A 23,194-nucleotide genomic window follows, 5' to 3' on the forward strand; every position below is an offset into this window, starting at 1 on the left:
GGTTGAGTGTCTCACTAAGCATTCCTCTTCTGCACCCTCCTCATCCTCTCCATCTGCACACTCTTGACTCTCTGCTGTGTGCATCCCAAAAGACACCACCACCACCACCATATCCCCTCCGCTCGAGTCAGAGGAATTATTTTCCCATCCATTCCAAGACCTTACCGATGCGCAGCCATTCTTGGCACCGGATCAGGAAGAAGAAGAAGTATCAACGGTCGCCACCCAGCAACCCAGATCAGCCCAAGGAGGGTGGTCCCCACTGTTTCTGCCAACTCCGAGATCTCTAATGTCAGTGGTGGTGAAGGTGATGATGATGACGTGTAGATGGATGTCATGTGGGTGCCCACAAGAGAGGAAGAGGAGGGGAGTTCAGAGGGAGAGACAGAGCAGCAGATAGGGAGAAGAAGGAGAAGAAGCAGACAGAACTTACAGTGCACAGGAGGCAAAAAGCAAAATGCTAATGTATCTGGAACGAGCTATCCACCATGCACGGTCACATCTGGCGCTCCCAGGACGCTGGCACGTGGCTCCGCAGTGTGGGCTTTTTTTTAACGTTTCCGCTGCTGACTTATAGTGTTGCCATCTGCAGCGTGTGCTGTCACTGCATAAGTCGCGGTAAGCCCAACACTAACCTAGGGACGACCGCCTTAAGAAGGCACCTGGCCTCCCATCACTGAGCCCAGTGGGAGCAACACCGTCAGAACCCACAAAATGACACTCCCGGCGCTCCACATCCTGCCTCTTCTCCTTCTCCTCTCTCCTCCTCATTTGTCCTCCACTCCACCTTCCACTGTACCATCGTCGCGTTCATCTGGCAAAAGGCAGGCTTCCATGGCCCAAATATTTGAGTGTAAAAAGATGATGACGCTTGATAACCCGGGAGATGAGGAAGTCACAATGCTGGATGAATTCCCAGGGGGGGCTACTCCATCTGAGACAAGTCAACAGGAGTTTGAAGAGGAGTCAGAGGAGGATGGTGCCGAGACGGAGAAAGAGCAAGGAGAGCATGCTTTAAACTTTTCTGGGATCACTGGTGTTGTCCGTGGCTGGGGGGAGGAGACCGAGGATGACATTATCCTGGACGATGAGCAGGAGCCAGGCCACTCCACCGCTTCCAGTTTAGTGCAAATCGGGGCCTTCATGCTCCAGTGTTTGCAAGAAGAGGGCAGTTTGAAGATGTGTTGGTCACTGCAGATATGAGATCATTCTTGCAGCCAACCCATCAACAGCCGTCCTCCGGATTCAGCCTCAGAGAACTCCTAGACCGACAGGTGTTTGTCTACATTTGGTTAATGACCGATGTGGACGCTCTGAGAAGCGAGGAACCCCTGGACTACTGGGTGTGCAGGCTTGACCTGAGGCCAGAGCTGGCACAATTTGCCATGGAATTCTTGGCTTGCCCCTCGTCTAGTGTCCTGTCCGAAAGGACGTTCAGTGCAGCAGGGGGGATCATGACCGATAAGCGCACTCGCCTAGCTCACGACGGTGTAGACTACCTCTCATTTCTAAAAATTAATGAGGCATGGATCTCGGAGGAATTCAACACAGGACGAGTCGACCACGTTTAATTAAATTTCCTCATGACAACCCACAAATATTAGCCACTACCCAGAACAAATATTGGTCCCTGTCTTAGGTAAATACAGCGGCATAAAAGGCCTTTTCTGTCCTTTGATGTCACTCTGGGTAGGATACAAGATACCAAAACACACAGAAAACCACAAATCAAGCGTCTAGGTCAGAAGCTGGGAATAAAGGTCACCTCATGACAATTCCCTACCAGCTCTCCCTGGACTTCTGTGCCCACGTTCAGACCCTAAAGGTGGAAATAAATGTGCCCCCGTGCCTAAGGCTGTAGATTCCCTAAAGTCCCTAATATGGTGGAAAGGGGGAAAGAGGCAGCCTGCTTCCTCAGGACCAGGGGGAGACAGGTGTCTCTCTAACAGCCTAGACAGAACACACAAAAAGGAAAAAAAAAAACAACTTATCTTGTAGCTGAGCAGAAACAGTGAATCCACCTTTCCTCTGAGCAAGATAGAAGCTATAACCCGCACAGGACACTGGGAAGGGGCGTAATTTAAACTCACACAAACGACCCCACCCAGTGCACCTGAAGGGAGGCGGATACAGCTCAACTCCAAACCCAAAACAAACAAAAAACTACACACGTGCTGCTAATCTGGAAGACTCCTCGGGGCCGTATCCCCTCCAGTGTACCAGGTACTGAAGGGAACCCCGAAGAACACGTGAGTCAAGAACCATAGAGATCTCGAACTCTAAATTGCCATCAACCAGAACAGGGGGAGGAGGTAATGGCGATGGTTCCACCGGTTTCACATATTTCTGTGGAACGCATCCCAGAGGAACCAGTCCCAGAAAAGGTACCAAACTGAGGATGAAAACCGTATGTGCCAAAAAATGTCGACTTACCCGTGGACTCCTGTCTACGGTTATTCAAAGCAAACTCTGCTAGGGATAAGAATGAGGACCAGTCTTCCTGGTTGTCAGCCACAAAACACCTCAAGTAGGTCTCCAGGTTTTGGTTAGTACGCTCTGTCTGCCCATTCGACTGCGGATGAAAAGCTGAAGAGAACAAAAGTTGAATACCAAGACGAGAGCAGAACGCCCTTCAAAGCCTGGAAGAAAACTGCGTGCCCCTATCAGAAACCACATCCGAGGGAATGCCATGTAATTTCACGATGTTTTCAACAAAAACCTGAGCAAGAGTCTTAGCATTGGGCAGACTAGCTAACAATACAAAGTGAGCCATTTTACTAAAACGGTCCACAACCACCAAAATCACAGTTTTCCAGGAGAATCAGTAACAAAGTCCATGGACAAGTGCGTCCAAGGACGAGATGGAATAGACAAAGGAAGAAGTGAACCAGAAGGTCGAGTGTTAGCAACCTTTGATCGTGCACAGGTCTCACAAGCTGCTACGTAATCCTCAACACTCTTACGTAACCCGGGCCACCAGAATCTCCGGGAAATAAGATCAAAGGTGGACTTGCCACTAGGATGTCCAGCAAGGACAGTATCGTGATGTTCCTTGACTACCTTGTATCGCAGTCCAGCAGGAACAAACAACATCCCTGGGGGACAAGAATCAGGAGCCCCCTCCTGGGCTCCCAACACCTCCATCTCCAACTCGGGGTACAGAGTGGAGACCACCACCCCATCAGCCAAAATTGGAGGAGGATCCTCTGAATCACTTCCCCCAGGAAAACTACGAGACAATGCATCTGCCTTGACGTTTTTAACACACGGGCGAAAAGTAACCACAAAATTGAACCTAGTAAAGAACAGTGACCATCTAGCCTGTCTAGGATTCAGATGCTTGGCAGATTGCAGGTAAGCCAAATTCCTATGATCAGTATATACCGTAATGGAATGAGACGCCCCCTCCAACCAGTGACGCCATTCCTCAAAGGCCAATTTGATGGCCAACAATTCCCTATCTCCTACATCATAATTCCTCTCGGCGACCGAGAGCTTCTTGGAAAAAAAAGCACACAGACGCCATTTGCCAGGAGATGAACCCTGTGACAACACTGCTCCAACCCCCACCTCTGATGCATCCACCTCCACCACGAATGGATGAGACACATCGGGCTGCATGAGAATGGGAGCAGACGCAAAACATTCCTTAATAGCCGAAAAGGCCTGCAATGCCTCATCCGACCAGACAGAGAAGTCGACTCCTTTCCTATCATATCGGTCAAAGGTTTTACAATGGTAGAGTAGTTCAAGATAAATTTTCTATAATAATTGGTAAACCCCAAAAACCGCATCAAAGCTTTCTGATTCTCCAGTCGGTCCCATTCCTGAACCGCCCGGACCTTTTAGGGATCCATACGAAAACCTTAGTCAGAAAGCAAATATCCCAGAAACGGAAGCTCCTGAACAGAAAACACACATTTCTCCAGTTTAGCATATAATTTATTCTCCCGAAGGATCGACAAAACCTGTCTCACGTGATCCTGATGGGTCTTCAGATCAGGAGAGTAAATTAGTATGTCATCCAAGTAAATTACATCGAACCTTCCCACAAGATGATGGAAAATGTCATTGACAAATCGCTGAAACACCACTGGCGCGTTAGTTAACCCAAAAGGCATAACCAGATTCTCGAAATGACCCTCATGCGTGTTGAAGGCCGTTTTCCACTCATCCCCCTCCTTGATTCTGATCAGATTGTACAAACCGGATTCCAAAAAAGTTGGGACACTATACAAATCGTGAATAAAAACTGAATGCAATGATGTGGAGGTGCCAACTTCTAATATTTTATTCAGAATAGAACATAAATCACGGAACAAAAGTTTAAACTGAGAAAATGTACCATTTTAAGGGGAAAATATGTTGAATCAGAATTTCATGGTGTCAACAAATCCCCAAAAAGTTGGGACAAGGCCATTTTCACCACTGTGTGGCATCTCCCCTTTTTCTTACAACACTCAACAGACGTCTGGGGACCGAGGAGACCAGTTTCTCAAGTTTAGAAATAGGAATGCTCTCCCATTCTTGTCTAATACAGGCCTCTAACTGTTCAATCGTCTTGGGCCTTCTTTGTTGCACCTTCCTCTTTATGATGCGCCAAATGTTCTCTATAGGTGAAAGATCTGGACTGCAGACTGGCCATTTCAGTACCCGGATCCTTCTCCTACGCAGCCATGATGTTGTGATTGATGCAGAATGTGGTCTGGCATTATCTTGTTGAAAAATGCAGGGTCTTCCCTGAAAGAGATGACGTCTGGATAGGAGCATATTTTGTTCTAGAACCTGAATATATTTTTCTGCATTGATGGTGCCTTTCCAGACATGCAAGCTGCCCATGCCACACGCACTCATGCAACCCCATACCATCAGAGATGCAGGCTTCTGAACTGAGCGTTGATAACAACTTGGGTTGTCCTTGTCCTCTTTGGTCCGGATGACATGGCGTCCCAGATTTCCAAAAAGAACTTCGAATCGTGACTCGTCTGACCACAGAACAGTCTTCCATTTTGCCACACTCCATTTTAAATGATCCCTGGCCCAGTGAAAACGCCTGAGCTTGTGGATCTTGCTTAGAAATGGCTTCTTCTTTGCACTGTAGAGTTTCAGCTGGCAACGGCGGATGGCACGGTGGATTGTGTTCACTGACAATGGTTTCTGGAAGTATTCCTGAGCCCATTCTGTGATTTCCTTTACAGTAGCATTCCTGCCCGGAGATCACGGGCATCCAGTATGGTTTTACGGCCTTGACCCTTACGCACAGAGATTGTTCCAGATTCTCTGAATCTTCGGATGATGTTATGCACAGTTGATGATGATAGATGCAAAGTCTTTGCAATTTTTCGCTGGGTAACACCTTTCTGATATTGCTCCACTATCTTTCTGCGCAACATTGTGGGAATTGGTGATCCTCTACCCATCTTGGCTTCTGAGAGACACTGCCACTCTGAGAAGCTCTTTTTATACCCAATCATGTTGCCAATTGACCTAATTAGTGTTAATTGGTCTTCCAGCTCTTCGTTATGCTCAAATTTACTTTTTCCAGCCTCTTATTGCTACTTGTCCCAACTTTTTGGGGATTTGTTGACACCGTGAAAATTGGAATCAACGTATTTTTCCTTTAAAATGATACATTTACTCGGATTAAACGTTTGATCTGTCATCTACGTTCTATTACAAATAAAATATTGACATTTGCCATCTCCACATCATTGCATTCAGTTTTTATTTACAATTTGTTTAGTGTCCTAACTTTTTTGGAATCCGGTTTTTACATGGACAAAAGCATTCAGACCCTTTAGCTCTGGGGCCTCCCATTTTTCTTGATCATCTATGAGATGTTTCTGCACCTTGATTGTACTCCACCTGATGTAAATTAAGTTGATTGGACATGATTTGGAAACACATACCCCTTTCTATATAAAGTCTCCAAGCTGACAATGCATATCAGAGCCATGAGGAGGAAAGAACTGCCTGTACATACCAGAGATAGGATTGTGTGAAGGTACAGATCTGGAGAAGGGTATAATAAAAATAAAAAGTCTGGTGCACTGAAACTACCCGAGAGCACAGTGGCCTCCATAATTCTTAAATGGAAGACGTTTGGAACAACCAGGAATCTTTCTATTGCTGACTGCCCCATGAAACTAAGTATTGAGGGAGAATAGCCTTGGTAAGAGAGGTGACCAAGAACCCAATGGTCACTCTGGCTAAGGTCCAAGGATCCTGTGTGCAGATGGTAGAAACTTCCAGAAGACAAAATTCTCTGGTCTGATGAAACAAGACTTACATTTTTTCAATTCTGAGTGTTTGGATGAAACAAGGCACTGCCCAATACATCCCTACAATCAGGGCCGCTGATAGAAATCATGGGGCCCCGTACAGCATACATGACGGGGCCCCCTTCAGCTCCACCCCCTGATCCCTCCTTCAGCCACACCCCTGGCCCCGCCCTTGGCCCCTCCCCAGACGCCGCCTTGAAACAACATGCAGATTTGTCTACAAGTGATATTTATTTTTCTCCAGCCAGTTATAAGTTTTATTATCCAAAAAAACATAAGTAATGTGGATGACACTTATGGGGGGATCTGTGGATGACACTTATGGGGGGATCTGTGGATGACACTTATGGGGGGGGGGTCTGTGGATGACACTTATGGGGGGGGGGGTCTGTGGATGACACTTATGGGGGGTCGTCTGTGAATGGCGCTGTTATGGAGGGGATCTGTGAATGGCACTGTTATGGAGGGGATCTGTGAATGGCACTTTTATGGAGGGGATCTGTGGATGGCACTGTTATGGAGGGGATCTGTGGATGGCACTGTTATGGAGGGGATCTGTGGATGGCACTGTTATGGAGGGGATCTGTGGATGGCACTGTTATGGAGGGGATCTGTGGATGGCACTGTTATGGAGGGGATCTGTGAATGGCACTGTTATGGAGAGGATCTGTGGATGGCACTGTTATGGAGGGGATCTGTGGATGGCACTGTTATGGGGGGATCTGTGGATGGCACTGTTATAGAGGGGGATCTGTGGATGACACATACCGTATATAGCATCTTATGCTATGTGTCATCCACAGATACCCCTCCATAACAGTGCCATTCACAGATACCCTCCATAACAGTGCCATCCACAGATCCCCCCCATAACAGTCATCCACAGATCCCCCCATAACAGTGTCATCCACTTGTTTATAATAGGAGAAAGCATTCATTTTAAAACACGTGTGTAAACACGAATATGAACTTTGCCCCACGATAGCTCTTTTGTAGAACCCCCATAAAAACTTACAGTTACTTGACTTGGCCCTTGGGGATCTCGGACGCCACTTCAACACTTTGGCCGGGGGCTCGGCGGAGCTGATGTTGTGCTTTAACCTAATGAGAAAGATTTCATAATAAGGATTTGGAGAAAGGGCAGAGGGATAGCAGAGCAGGGAGAGGCTGGTGCTGCTACTAGGGGGTCATACCATGGGGGAGTAATAAAGCCCACCATAATGCCCCCCCAGTAGTAATAATTCTCCTTATAATATGCAAAACATTTGTAATGCCCCCAGTTGAGCTAATGTTCCCATAATGTGCCAATATAAAATACCCCTTCTCAGTGCCCCCGTAGATGACCCCCATAGTGCCCCCCCCTTCCCCATAGTACCCACCATAATGTGTCCCAATATAAAATGCCCCTATACAGAGCCCCCATATAAAATATCTTCTTTTTTAGCCTCAGTAGATGCCCCTATAGTGCCCCCCAATAATCTGCAGTAAGATGTGCCCCCATAGATGCCCCCAATCATGTGCCAGTAATAAGAGCCCCCCCACCATCATGTGCCAGTAGCCAGAGCCCCCCCATATCATGTCAGTAGCCAGAGCCCCCCCATATCATGTGTCAGTAGCCAGAGCCCCCCATATCATGTGCCAGTAGCCAGAGTGCCCCCATATCATGTGCCAGTAGCCAGAGTGCCCCCATATCATGTGCCAGTAGCCAGAGTGCTCCCAATCATGTGCCAGAAATAAGAGCCCCCCCACCATCATTTGCCAGTAGCCAGAGCCCCCCCATATCATGTGCCAGTAGCCAGAGCCCCCCATATCATGTGCCAGTAGCCCCCCTTATGTGCCAGTAGCCCCCCTATGTGCCAGTAGCCCCCCTTATCATGTGCCAGTAGACCCCCTTATCATGTGCCAGTGGCCCCCCTTATGTGCCAGTAGCCCCCCTATGTGCCAGTAGCCCCCCTTATCATGTGCCAGTAGACCCCCTTATCATGTGCCAGTAGCCAGAGCCCCCCCCCCATATCATGTGCCAGTAGCCAGATCCCCCCCATTATCATGTGCCAGTAGCCAGAGTGCCCCCATATCATGTGCCAGTAGCCCCCCATATCATGTGCCAGTAGCCCCCCTTATCATGTGCCAGCCCAGTAGTCCCCCCTTATCATGTGCCAGCCCAGTAGTCCCCCCTTATCATGTGCCAGCCCAGTAGTCCCCCCTTATCATGTGCCAGCCCAGTAGCCCCCCTTATCATGTGCCAGCCCAGCCCAGTAGTCCCCCCTTATGTGCCAGCCCAGTAGCCCCCCTTATGTGCCAGCCCAGTAGCCCCCCTTATCATGTGCCAGCCCAGTATTGTACCTATATAAAAAAAAAAAAAAAAATAATACACTTATACTTACCTCCAGCAATGCGATGCAGGCCACCTCTTCCGTCTGTGTCCCTCGCTATACGGCTCAGGCGACGCGATGACGTCATCGCGCCATCACCGGCCTCTGATAGGCTGCCAGCACTAAGCCGGCAGCCTATCAGAGGAACAGGAGGGGACACACCTCTCCCTCCTCTGCCGCAGCACAGACAGGCATCTGTATTGCCGTCCTGAGGACGGCAATACAGATGACTATGGAGATGAGCGCTTCCGCAATGGAGGCGCTCATCTCCTGCTCTGCCCTGCCGCCGGCCGCGGCCGCCCCCACTTGTCACCAGGGCCGCAGCGCTGGGGTGCGGGGCACCCACTGCACCCCGTGTAGGATCGGCCCTGAAAATGGCTCGGGAGTCGGCAGCCCGGGCCCCCCTGCCAGCCGGGCCCGGTACAACTGGGCCAGCTGTACTGGCCTATCAGCGGCCCTGCCTACAATGAAGCATAGCAGTGGCAACATAATGCTGTGGGGGTGTTGTTTAGCGTTTGGGACAGGGAGACTGGTCAGGGGTTGAGGACAAACTGCATGGAGCAAAGTACACAGATATTCTTAATGAAAAGCTGATCCAAAGTGCTCAAACTAGGCCAAAGGTTTACCTTGCAACAAGACAATGGCCCTTTTCACACAGCCAAGACAACCAGAAGTGGATTAGGAACAACTCTGTAAATATCCTTGAGTGACCCAGCTAGATCCCTGCCTTAAACCTAATCAAACATCTGTGGAGAGACCTGAAAATGGCTGTCCACTGATGATCTTCATACAACCTGACAAAGCTTGAAAGGATCTCCACAGAAGAGAATGGGAAAAAAATCACCAGATCCAGTTGTGTAAACCTAGTGCCATCATACTCAAGAAGACTGGAGGCTGTAATCACTACCAATGGTTATTCAACTAAGAACTGAGTAAAGGGTTTGAATACTTATGTCAATACAATAGATTCGTTTTTCCTTTTCAATAAATTAGCATCTATTTTGAACATCCTGTCTCATATTGATGACCTATCCTGAGAAAGAAGAAAAACTTAAATTTCATACGTATTCAGACCCTTTAGCTCTGGGGCTCCCCATTTTTCTTGATCCTCTATGAGATGTTTCTACCCCTTGATTGGACTCCACCTAATGTAAATTAAGTTGATTGGACATGATCAACTAAGAACTGAGTAAAGGGTCTGAATACTTATGTCAATATAATATTTTAGTTTTTCCTTTTCAATAAATTAGCAACGATTTTGAACATCCTGTTTTCATTTTGTTATTATGGGGTATTAAGTGCAGAATGATGGGGAAAAACTTAATTTTTTTTATTTTATCAGAATTCTGCAACATAACAAAATATGAGAAATTGAGAGAATCTAAAGATTTTCTGAATGCATTGTACATTATTTGCTCATAGTAAGTTGTTTTAACTGATTTAGGGCTCTTTCACACTTGCGTTCTTGTCTTCCGGCATAGAGTTCCGTTGTCGGGGCTCTATGCCGGAAGAATCCTGATCAGGATTATCCTAATGCATTCTGAATGGAGAGAAATCCGTTCAGGATGCATCAGGATGTCTTCAGTTCCGGAACGGAATGTTTTTTGGCCGGAGAAAATACCGCAGCATGCTGCGCTTTTTGCTCCGGCCAAAAATCCGGAACACTTGCCGCAAGGCCGGATCCGGAATTAATGCCCATTGAAAGGCATTGATCCGGATCCGGCCTTACGCTAAACGTCGTTTCGGCGCATTGCCGGAGCCGACATTTAGCTTTTTCAGAGTGGTTACCATGGCTGCCGGGACGCTCAAGTCCTGGCAGCCATGGTAAAGTGTAGCGGGGAGCGAGGGAGCAGCATACTTACCGTCCGTGCGGCTCCCCGGGCGCTCCAGAGTGACGTCAGGGCGCCCCAAGCGCATGGATCATGTGATCGCATTGGACACGTCATCCATGCGCATGGGGCGCTCTGACGTCATTCTGGAGCGCCCCGGGAGCCGCACGGACTGTAAGTATACTGCTCCCCCGCTCCCCGCTCCTACTATGGCAACCAGGACTTTAATAGCGTCCTGGGTGCCATAGTAACACTGAACGCATTTGGAAGACGGTTCCGTCTTCAAATGCTTTCAGTACACTTGCGTTTTTCCGGATCCGGCGTGTAATTCCGGCAAGTGGAGTACACGCCGGATCCGGACAACGCAAGTGTGAAAGAGGCCTAACTCAAAATCAGATTCACAGTTGAGTTTATTCCTGTTTTATTTAGCCTGAATATATGTGAAGTCATTCACTAAAATTTTTCCATGAAGATGCTTAGAGATATTTCTATCTCTTTAATCCATCTATATGGTTACTAAAGGCTACAGACAGAAATAGCATAAAGCATTTCCGTCAGTTGCTATATTTAGCATGCACTATGATTATGTATTTGGCATGGTTCCCTGTTATTTTTGTTACTTAAACATATGTTATACTGGGTGGAGTGTTTTGCAATTTTGCCAATATAGATTCATTCTGAATTCTGAGGATAAGGAATCTGATACTCGGTCCATAGAGAATTTCATAAGGCAGAATACACAAAATGTGTCACTGCTGAAACACTTGTTTACTGGATACTGTATGGCAATGATACTTATGTCACTGTTACCTTGTGTCCCACAACTTTGTTACTTTATTGTTCGCATAGAGAAATCAAATAAATACTTGTTTAAAAAAAAGTTGATAAGTTATGAAAAAAAAAATGGTAAGAAAATCACCTTCACCACAGGTCAGAGAATACATTTTTTTGTGAGAGCGCTTCTACAACTGCTCTGTTCAACCGAATGGGATTTGGAGAAATCCAGGCACAAACAACCCACTCAGAGGTATGGATCAGGTTTTCAATTACAGAAATATTTGCATCAAATCTGCCACATGCTAACATAACCCATAACCAAGTTTGTCAAACCATCCACAAAAACTGTGTGCAAAAATAATGGGGGAGATTTATCAAACTAGTGTAAAGTGGAACAGGCTTAGTTGCCCATAGCAACCAATCAGATTCCACCCTTTCATTTTCCAAAGGAGCTGTGAAAAATTTAAGGTGGAATCTGTTGCTATGGGAAACTAAACCAGTTCTACTTTACACCAGTTTTGATAAATTTCCCTTAATGTTTGTAAATAAATAAAAAATGTATATGTCCATACTATTTTTTGAAGCAGATTGTAAAAATATCATAATTATTATCACTTTACAGATCACAGTTAATGCTGATAATTTTAGATCACTATTCTGGGCTATATAGTATACTGTATATCACTATTTTGGTTAACTATCCCTTTTTAATCTTTATGTTTGATTAAAAAATTTCAAAGTGCCCATCAAAAATGTCAAATGCTTGACCCCTCTAACAAGAAAAAAAATATCTTTTGTAAAAAGGAACTGTTGCTATGGGTTACTATTTGACCCTGTTTGACCCTGTTGTGGTGGCCACTCCTCCTAGTTGGACTGTTAGTGACTGTTGCTATACCTTTAAGTGCTTGTTGCTTTCATGCCATCACAGAGGAATTGAGGTCAGAGCTGAGGGGTAGAAAGAAGCTGCCTAATCGATGTATCCTGAAAGCAGCCAAGGCCTGTATATGAGGCAGGCCTTTAACCAAGACTAGACAGCCTGACACCTACAAACAATGCTGTGTGAGAGCTTATCCAATACTTTGTTTTGCGAGGAAAGGCATACTGTGACTGAGAAGAACGTGTGCATTTTTTTCTAGCCAAATTCAGGAGTGTTAGATACAAAGTAGTATTTCCTTTATACTCTTTATGCTGCCAAACGGGTGAATTTCAACAGGTAAATACGAAACTTACTACGGTAAAATACATTTTTTGGGTCATTTTCATTTTTTAAGATGCATCATGCTTTACGTCTAAAGGTTGCTTTTTTAAAATTTATTGCTCAGATCCAAAACAGCTTTAATTGGAAACATATTTTTGTGAGTAGGTGGGAGCTTGGAAAGAATGAAATGCAATTACATGACGTCTCATTTTATACTATCATTTTTCAGCTCTTCTCAGTTTCGCCCTCAGTTTTAATTAATTTTTGTTCATGTCTCATCAGTTTTAACCAGTGTTAATTACTAGGTCATTACCTAATGTTACTCTTTCTATCTTGGAATAGTTTCTTGTCTTTAGTGGTATAAATTATAGTAACTGTAGTTGGTGTTATTTTTAGAGAAGCTATTGGAGTGTATCTCGTGCTATTACCTGGGGTCACAGTGCTGGTAGTATGGTGAATTTAAAACAAAGCAAGACCCAGTCTTTTAATTATGCAGTAAGTAAAGATGAGCAAATTTTTTAAAAATTCGATTTTCCGGTTCACCAAATTTTTTGGGAAAAATTTGGTTCGATCCGAATATATTCGCAGCAAATTTAGTTAAAAACTGCTATTTTCTGGCTGCAGAGAGCCTTTCTAGTGGTGTAGAACACTGTGCTTTGCAGGAACACACATAGGGAGTCTGCTTTGGTAGTGAAATAATACTGTGAGTCCGTATGACATGCAGATGACAGGCGTCGCTTTTAGAATCACCGCACACTTCACTTATTTGGGCAGTCACTGGGCTAAAACTGACCAAATAACTCAAGTATAAACTCAGCCTTACAGGTTGATGTTAGCGCCAAGAAGAAGCGCACTCCTTTTAGATGTGGGGAAACCAGCACTCACTCAAATGCACGCTGCACGGGAGAGGACATCAATCCACAGTAATATGAACAAAGGATCCCAGCAGTCGCGTCTTTGTGAATCAAATGTCTTTTATTCCATAGAGACCAGGTTTCGGCAATGTGCCTTCATCAACAGGTATGTCAAATACAAACTTAACAGACTATATATGCTCTACAGTCACCGCCCACAGGAGCTAAAGTCCATCCCATAAAGGGAATGGCCAGAAAGTAACAGGTGTAATCCATTTAATAATAGACAAACCAAAGCAGAGAAAAAAGCATCTAGATAGATATTTCATCTTACATTTGTAGATAATACTCTTGTCTAACTTTCAAATTTTCAATACCTGAGAAATAAACAGCAAAATATTATAAATATATAACAAAATTATGATATTACAGATACATAACCTCATATTCCCTATTGAGGCCTCTAGGGTGCAATGTGTCATCAGCTGATTCCACTGTCATCACTGTCATCAGCTGATTCCACATAGATGTCAACAGAACCTGTTCTATTAAACACTTATACAAGTAGAACCCCCGAGAGAGTGGTGAGGGTGTCAGCAGTAAGTTTGTGTTGACGTCACTGATTAATTTGCCCTTCCTCTGATCTGTCAGAACAATAACCCACAAAAAACAAATCCTGTCTGTTGAGCATCCGCCTTCACTCGGTCAGCATTTGGTCAGTAATCCATCAGTATTGCTAATGCCAAAAAAAACAGGAGTGGTTTTAAAACAGAGATGACACGTGAATGGAATATTTGCACGTCCTCTGTGTTTTTTACCCACTCCTGCTTTTGGCTATCAAATCACAAGCTAATTCTGATTGGACCCTACAGGGCCCAGTCATGAAGTGTGTGTGTGTGTGTGTGGGGGGGGGGGGGGGGGGACAGCATGAGAAGTCCACAGAGTGGCCGTATGACATAGTGTCCCAATGACAAAGTCTGTAGGTGGCAGCAGCATCAGGTGACATAGTTTGGAGGTCAGGGGCGTAACTACCATAGCGGCAGACCATGCGGCTGCTATGGGGCCCAGGGCAAGAGTTGGAATCATCTCCCCTTTTACTGAGGGTGACAACTTGGTCAGGACTCCACCCTCTAAAGAAACAAATGAGGCAGTGGCAAATATGGCCCAAAGATCATTGAAAGGGGTTTATACAGAAACCCTTCTGTCCTGTGTGTGGGGCCTGGTTTGAATATTTGCTATGGGGCCCTTACTTCTCTATGTACCCCACTGGTGGAGGTGGAAGCAGCATGATGAGACCACAGAGTGGCAAGGTGACATAGTGTGGAAGTGGCAGCAGCATTAGGAGACCACAGAGTGTCAAGGTGACAGTGTGGAGGTGGAAGCAGCATCAGGAGGCCACAAAGTGGCATGGTGACATACTGTGGAGGTGGGTGGCAATACCAGTACCCGCTAGAGATGGTGGGTGAAAGAAGGAGCACTTGGCATTATATGTGTGGCATCAGGCGGGAGCCAGAAGAAACTGGTCTCTTTTGTCAAAGTGTTGGTGTGGCACCATGGATGATCTAGTCTGATGCATCATGAATTGGTGGGTGGAAATCCTGGCTGATCCATGCCTGATTCATCTTGACAAAGGTTAGTCTCTCCACATTTTTAGTGGACAGGCGAGTTCTTCTTAGGATAACTAAACACCCGCTCTGATGCCACACTACTGGCCAGGCAGGACAGCTCTTCCAGGGCAAACTCGGCCAGTTGCGGCCACAAATCCAGTTTGGCTGCCCAGTAGTCCAGCGGATTTTCAATGACAGCTGGAAAAGTGCACTCCAAGTATGCCACCACTTGCTGGTTCGGGTTCTCCTCCAGGTCTAGATGCTGCTGCTGGTGAGTAGTTTCTTCACCCGACTAGTGAAGAAAGCTGCTCATCAGCTACTGTAGACTCAGGCTTCTGCTAATGGAGCTGGTACTGCTCCTGCCATCCCACCCCTCCCCAGCAGCCATGGCAGTGGAACGTGAGCGCAGAAGGCCCCCCGTCAGACCTGCGAGAGGATGGACGATGGCTCAGATAGGCAGCGGCCAACTGACTTCATAGGATATCTCTATAGTAGTTCAGTTTGTCCTTCCTCTTAGTGGGTATAAAAAAGGCCCCAATTTTGGACCGGTAGCAAGGGTCTAACAAGGTGTAGAGCCAGAAGTCATCCCTCTGCCGAATGGTGGCAATTCGGCTGTCAATACCTAAGCAAGTGAGCATGCAGCGGGCCATTTGTGCAAATGACTTGGAGGGACTCCCTGCGTCCATCTCCACTGCATACTGCCACGGTTTGTCTGGGTCCTCTGCCTCGTCTTCCTCATCGCCCTGTAGCTCATCTGGCTGCTCCTGCTCCTACTCTCCTGTCACCTGTGTAGCAAACTCACCCAATTTGCTACACATTGCTTGTGCTCCAATGTCCTCCTCCTTTTCCAGTTCAGCCCCCACAGGGCTCATATGGCCGTGAGATCTATGCGCCATGTCTCCAGTCCCCTGACCAGACAGATTTGACAGCATCTGTTCCAGGACATGAAGCAGTTGAATGGCATCGTTCATCCCGTAGTCCTGGCGACTGACAAATAACGTGGCCTCCTCAAAGTGCCTGAGCAAACGGCAGATGTCATGCATGAGCTGCCACTGGCTGACATCAAAGTTACACAGGGGAGTACTCTTGTCTGCTTGGATCATCAGGAAATTGTTTATGTTCTTTCTCTGTTCGTACAGTCGGTCCAACATATGGAGGGTGGAATTCCAACAGGTGGAAACGTCGCATATCAGCCTATGTTGGGAGATGCCGTTCTGCCGCTGCAGCTCGAGGAGGGCGTGCTTTGCCTTGTACGAGTGGCTGAAGTGCATGCAAAGTTTCCTGGCCATTTTTTGGAATTTCTTGCAGATGGGTGGAAGACTTCAGGAACTGCTTGACAACCAGATTGAACACGTGTGCCATGCAGAGCGCATGGCTCAGCCCCCCTTGACGCAGCACCGACACAATGTTCTTCCCGTTGTCGGTCACCATTAGTGTTGAGCGTGAATATTCGAATCGCAAATATTAATCGCGAATATCGCCACTTTGAGAATTTGCAAATATTTAGAATATAGTGCTATATATTCCTGTTCACAAATATTCTAATCGAATTTATCGCGAATTTATCGTTAATATCGGTACCTAGCAACATCCCTAGCAACCAATAGGAAAGTTGCCTATAAGTAGTGTTGATCGCAATTTTCGTATTGCAAATTTTTGTCACAAATTTTCCGATTGCTGATTTACGCAATCAAGAAAATAATGACGAGATCATGAATTCTCGAATTTGCGAATATATGACGAATATTCGCCCAAATATTCACAAAATTTCACAAATTCGAATATTACCCCTGCCGCTCATCACTGGTCACCATGGTTCCGATTTTCAGTTGTCGCAGGGAAAGCCAGGATTCAATTTCTTGATGATGGATCAGTTCCTCCCCTGTGTGACTCCGTTCACCCAGGCAAACGAGGTGCAGAACAGCGTGACCCCGCCGTGCCCTGCACTTGTGGTATGCTGGAGGGGCACTATGAATTGTCCCTGCAGTGGAGGCTGAGGACACTGTGGAGGATGAGGAGGCAGAGGTGGACATTGTCGCTGGACCAATGGCGTGGCAACATGGAGGCGGAAGCGACGTCACCTGGCCAAGTGGCTGGTGTGGCTGTGCAGGGACCACATTCATCCAGTGGGCTGTAAAGGACATGTATTGTCCCTGACAGTAGTTACAGCTCCACACGTCGGTGCTGCCATGCACTTTGGCAGATACAGACAGTTTTAAGGACTGGCCCGCCTTTTGTTCTACATGTGTGTGCAGGGCTGATACTGCCTTTTTGGCAAAGAAATTACGGCTTGGGACTCTCCATCTTGGCTCAGCACAAGCCATATGTTCTCTGAAAGGTGCAGAGTCCACCACTTGGAAAGAGAGGGACTGCAGCACCAGCAACTTGGACAGGAGCATGTTCAGCTTCTGCGCTGTTGGATGAGTGCACGCATACTGTTGTCTCTTGGCAATCGCTTTGGTGATCAATTGCTTATGGAATAAGTGACAAGGAGGAGGAGGAGCAGGAGCATCAGGACCAGCAGATGACGGGAAGGACAGAAAACTCCCTTCGGCTGAGGTGGTGGAGCCTTGACTGCCTGAAACTGGGTGCATGCTACTGGGTGATGTAGCGGTTGCTGCGGCAGGCTGGACCACCACATTGGAGCCACAGTTGTCCCAGGCCACTTTATGGCGACGCTGAATATGTTGACGCAGGGCCGTGGTGCCAACATTGGCACCCTGGCCACGCTTCACCTTCTGCCCACAGATTCTACATATGGTCACGTACACCTCTGGCGGCTTAAAAAAACTGCCACACCGCAGAGTAGGTGATTTTGACCCCCAACACTACGCACTGACTGACTGCTATTGCTGCTGCATCCTTGAACCCCTGCACTGCTACTTCCCGGGCAGGTAGGCTTTCGCAAAGCGGGTGGTCTACCCCAGACATGTTTGGCTACCGACCTCCCACTGCTGCCACCCTGCTGACTCTCGCCCACGCTAGCGACTTGCTGGCTCACGGGCAAGCTGCCACCCTCTTCTCTTGATGATTATGAAGCCCCTTCGTCACCCGGCTCCCAAGTGTGATCAGCTACATCATCATCATTGAGTACTGTCTGCTCGTCACTGATGTCCTCCTCAACCGTCTCTGGGTCAGGAGCCTAACCGCTCGCAACACCAGCTCCCACGGCACTCTTCTCATCACTACTTGCCTGCCTAGCGGAGGAAGCGGCGGATGTCTCCTTCAGATCTTGGCTGGGCAGTAGTTGCTGACTGCCCTCTAGTAGCTATTCCTCACTAAAAAGTGGAGCCGAGCCTACGGCATATAATACTTCTCGAGGTGAGGAAACTGAAAATGAGAGAGGAAGGTTCAGGACAAATGGGGGCACAGGGACTGCTCCCCCACCATGCCAACTAAGCGCCGTGTCAGAGGAACCCATCCACTCTTGGCTGGGGGTATCTGATGTCACTTGGGACGAAGTGGATGACCAAGTCAACCATTCAAGAACCGCTGGGTTGCTAGTCAAGACACGACCGCTAGATAACACCAGGAGCTCAGGCCTCTCCCTTTGACCCCTGCTGCCACATCCCCTTACTTTACTGCGACCTCTCCTGAGCCATAAACATTTAGGCCTCTGCCACTCCCCTGTGCAGGGCCTGGCACTTCTCTGCCTGTCATACTGTTAGATCAAATAACCAATTTTTAGATCAAATATTTTTTATTTTGCCACTAATGTACGTCAAACAGGGCTTTAGAGCATATCACTGCACCAATTTTTTTTTCTACTCTTACACAGCAGAAAAGGCTTTTCAACAGATAAGTGCAACGCTGAACGGCGAATATATTTTTATTTCGCCACTAATACATGGCAAACAGGGCTTTAGAATATATCACTGCACCGCTGAACGGCAATTAGGCCCTCATTTTTTTCTACTTTTACACAACACAAAAGGCTTTTCAACAGATAAGTGCAACGCAGAACGGCGAATATATTTTTATTTTGCCACTATCACACGGCAAAAAGGGCTTAAGAATATAGCACTGCACCGCACAAGGGCAAATATATTTTTCTTTTGCCACTAATACATGGCAAAAAGGACTTCACAACATATAACTGCACTACACAAGGACAAATAAGACATACTCTAGAAATATTTCCTTCTAATAAACCCTGTTAATGGCTGTATCAAACAACACTTACACCCCAATAACAAGAACGTTTTGCTGGGATGACAGAGCTGTATAATGGCAATTTGGATCCCCAGTCAGTGCAGCAAGGTGTAATAGGATTGTTCGTATTACGCAGTCTGTAACCTCCCCTACTGAACCCTGTTCTACACAAATTCTGTGGAACGATTCCTCCCTATCCTTTCCCTGCACTTATAAATCGTTTTGTCACCACAATCAAGTTTTTACTATCACTGTCCCTAGCGTCTGCAGAAGTCTCTACCTGCACTAAGTATGCTGGCAAATAGCAGAATCTAACATGGCTGCCGCTATTTATAGGGCTGTGACATCACAGGGCTGGATGGCTGCTGATAGGCTGCATGCATGGCATTATGGGTAATCCCGCCTTCCCAGAGTTCCTTTCTCCATGTCCTCACACGTGCAGCAGCCATTTTAAGAAAAAATGCGATTCGTTACCACGAAGCGCGAGGAAATTTGGCTTTGGTGTGAATCGAATTTTTTATGAAATTCAGATTGAAATCCACTTCGTCAGCTTCGATTCGCTCATCTCTAGTAGTAAGTAGTTACTGCACAGATAGGCCACACAAACCAACATCTCTTGTGGCTAGAGCATTGCGATTATGTTTAAATAAAAGGCACAATTATTTGTTTAACACATTCCTCCTTTATATATCAAGGGTAGAAAAACAGAACTGGATCGCACATCCACAATGCTATACTTTGATCTAATTAAACTCGCTTCTCAGCGCAACATTAAAGTGTACAGCCCCCCATACTGCATGCTGTACAAGAGGCATTAGTGTACATTTTGAACAAAAGGCATAAGCCCACTCACCACGCCAAGTTTGCCTTTTGAGTGGGACCTACTCTGACAAAAAGGTGCAGCACAATGCGGTGACAAAGCGGCACTGCCCTAGTAGGCGGCAGGACCCAGGAGTCAAACAGCAACCCTGCTGTCTGACAAGGCCACCCATGGCACTGGGTCCCACCAACCGACCAGCACAGCGCCACAAAAACAAAGGTCACCATGCAGTACTGCACCATGTGAACAGATGTCTAACACAACATGTCCATTGCTATCAGGAACTGCATGTCGATGGAACTGCAATTACCACTTAAAACCACCTGTGCTGAATGGGAGGAATGCTGATACCAGTAATAAAGAAGAAAGATTCAACATGCATATATCAAGGGGAGAAAAACAGAACTGGATCGCACATCTACAATGCTATGCTTGGATCTAATTAAACTCGCTTCTCAGAGCAATATTAAGTGTACAGCCCCCTATACTGCATGCTGTACAAGAGGCATTAGTGTACATTTTGATCAAAAGGCATGAGCCCACTCACCACGCCAAGGTCGCCTCTGAGTGGGTTTGTTCAAATGGACCGCGCTGCTCCAGAGCAAACAGAAAGATCCTCCCTTCCAAATCACACAGACTTCCTTGGATATGGGAAAGCATTCAGGTCACTTGGATTCCCTTTTCCCCTCTCCTTTGTGAACCTCTGTGAAAGATGAAGGTTGCCACAAATAGTGAAGCACAGTCACATGGGTTGAACTGCAAAGGTTTTATTGTACTTACAGGATAAAAGAAGGTAACAAGCAGAGTATAAAAATCAATCACCCGACCCGGGTTTCGCTTCAGAAAGCTTCGTCAGGGGTATCTCCTCCGCCCACTTTAGGGCGATCTTTATAAACCCACAGGTGGGGATCCACCACACCTCCATAAGATCGTCATAGCCAATAAGGCTCATTACAAAAGTTAAAACCCTTTTAAGGTACATAAAATACAAACTCATAAAATTTACATCACATAAAAACCTCCTTTAAATCGCCTAATTCCATAATTCAAAGGAAATCTACCTCAAAACAGTTACATAGTATTCTCCCATTCAGAAGTATCCACCCTCCCCACGTGACCCATATTTTCCGACCAATAGGGAAATGCACACCCTAGGACCACCTCCTTTCATTAATGGATTGCAGAACACGTCATACCCCACATGATCCACTCGGGCCAATCACAGCCCTCTAGCAGTACTGCCAAAGGTCCTCGAACGGCTCCAGTGGATATTGCAGTACGGGATGTTCTCTCAAGTGAGGCAAGGTTTCAGATCAAACTCCACGTTCATCCCTTTAGGTTGTAGCGTATCAATCCTATAGATCCATTCAACCTCCCTTCTATTAATCCGCTCAATGGAATTCCCTCCACGCCAATGTGGTTTAACCAGCTCGACCCCAAAAAATGACAGGCCACTGGGATCTTTCTGATGTTTAGTTTTAAAGTACATAGAGACACTATGCGTCTCAAGTCCCTTTCTAAATGTTCCCGACATGCTCTTGAATCCTTACTTTCAATTTTCTCATAGTTCGGCCCACATATTGGAGGCCACAAGGGCACTCCAGCATGTACACCACCCCTACACTCTCACAGGTAATAAGCCCTTTTATTTTATGGTCCTGATCTTTCTGGTTGGAGTGCACAATCTGTGTATCCTTCTTTCTCTTTTCTTTCTTCCTGTTATGGCAATTTAAATGTGCCTGCAAATGATGCCTAAACATGTCCTGCCAAAAAAAACAAGATCCATGCAGCTAAAACATTGAAAAGAAAAAGGCTAATAAAATTTAGGGAATGGAAAAGTAAAATGATCTTGTCCTTAAGGCTAGGTCTACATGACGACATGTGTCGCAGGACAATAAATCGCGCGACACATAGGGCACAACTACACTGCAACATGTGTCGCGCGACACATTTTTATAATGGTAGTCTATGGTGTCGCACTGCAACATGCTGCGACTGCGATGCCACAGTCGCAGAAAAATCCATCTTGAATGTGTGTTTTTTGCGACTGTCGTGTTGCAGTCGCAGCATATCGCAGTGCGACACCATAGACTACTATTATAAAAATTGTAGCGCGACATTGGTGTGACAAAATGTTGCGCGACAAATGTTGTCGTGTAGACCTAGCCTAAAGAGGACAGAGGGTGTGGCAGTTTCAGAAAGAGCTGCACCTTTAGGTGTAATAGCAATTCCCCGTGCTCCTGAAGGCTTACTTGCATATATTAAAACTTAATTTTTCTCCAAAATGGGGACACAGGTAAAAAAATATTTTTTTTAGTAAATACTCGTATTCCCTATGAAATGACAATTATAAGTTATTTTCCTTCTGTGCTGTTTCTCTATAATTTCTCTTAGAATGTTATGAATACACAACTGGGTGTTACCCTTCCCCTTGTCAATGGTAGCACCTATTGGACAATTTGTCAGAGCCAGGTGTTAGTTTATTCATACAGTTCTAAGAGGAATGACCGAGAAACATCACTCCAAAATTGTTACATTATATCATTTACTTATTTACTGAAGCAGACATGTGAGGAGAACTGACAGGTCCTCTCTAAGGCCAAAATTGACCTGCTCCTTGTTCAAGGCAGAGGGTTTCTAAGTAACAACCATTATTTGCATTGTTATCTTTCTGTAACGGCGGATGCTGACCGCCGCTGTTACCCTGCTGACCACCATGGTCCCTGGCTCTGTGCTTGGGTAAGCACTGTCCTCCCTGACCACCTCCATAATTGTCTGCGTCTGGCTGCATTGCGGGGCAGGTTCAGCAGTGATCAGCTGCCAGTGTCTTCCCATTCATCTCCACGGCTCTGTCCTTACAGACAAAGTCCTTTCTGGAATCCGCTCCATGGTTTCCTTCTAGCCCTGCCTTACAGCCTGTTCCCTGTAGCACCTCGTTAAGGACTGCATGTGTCACTTCATGTGATTTAAGGGTCCAATCCCAGCCATGCTGCACCTATATAAGTGGTCCAGTCCCCTTCCCAGGTGCCTGAGTGTAAAAGGTGCTTGTGTCCTGCTGAGGTTGCATTTGTCTGTGCTTGAGTTCCTGTATTCTTGACCTGTGCCTATTGTATGGATTCCTCCTCCTGTCTGACCCTAGCCTGCTACTTCTCAACTCTCCTTTTGCTGACCCAGATTGCCTGACTTGTATCTGCGCTGCCTGTCCTGACCCTTTTCTTGTATGACTCTTCTACGCCTCTGCCTCATCCTTTGGTCTTACACTGTCGCTCCTGGTTATGACTCAGCTTGTTTACTATGTCCGTAC

The sequence above is a fragment of the Bufo bufo genome, chromosome 7 (genome assembly GCF_905171765.1).
Source record: "Bufo bufo chromosome 7, aBufBuf1.1, whole genome shotgun sequence".
NCBI classification, from domain to species: Eukaryota; Metazoa; Chordata; class Amphibia; order Anura; family Bufonidae; genus Bufo; species Bufo bufo.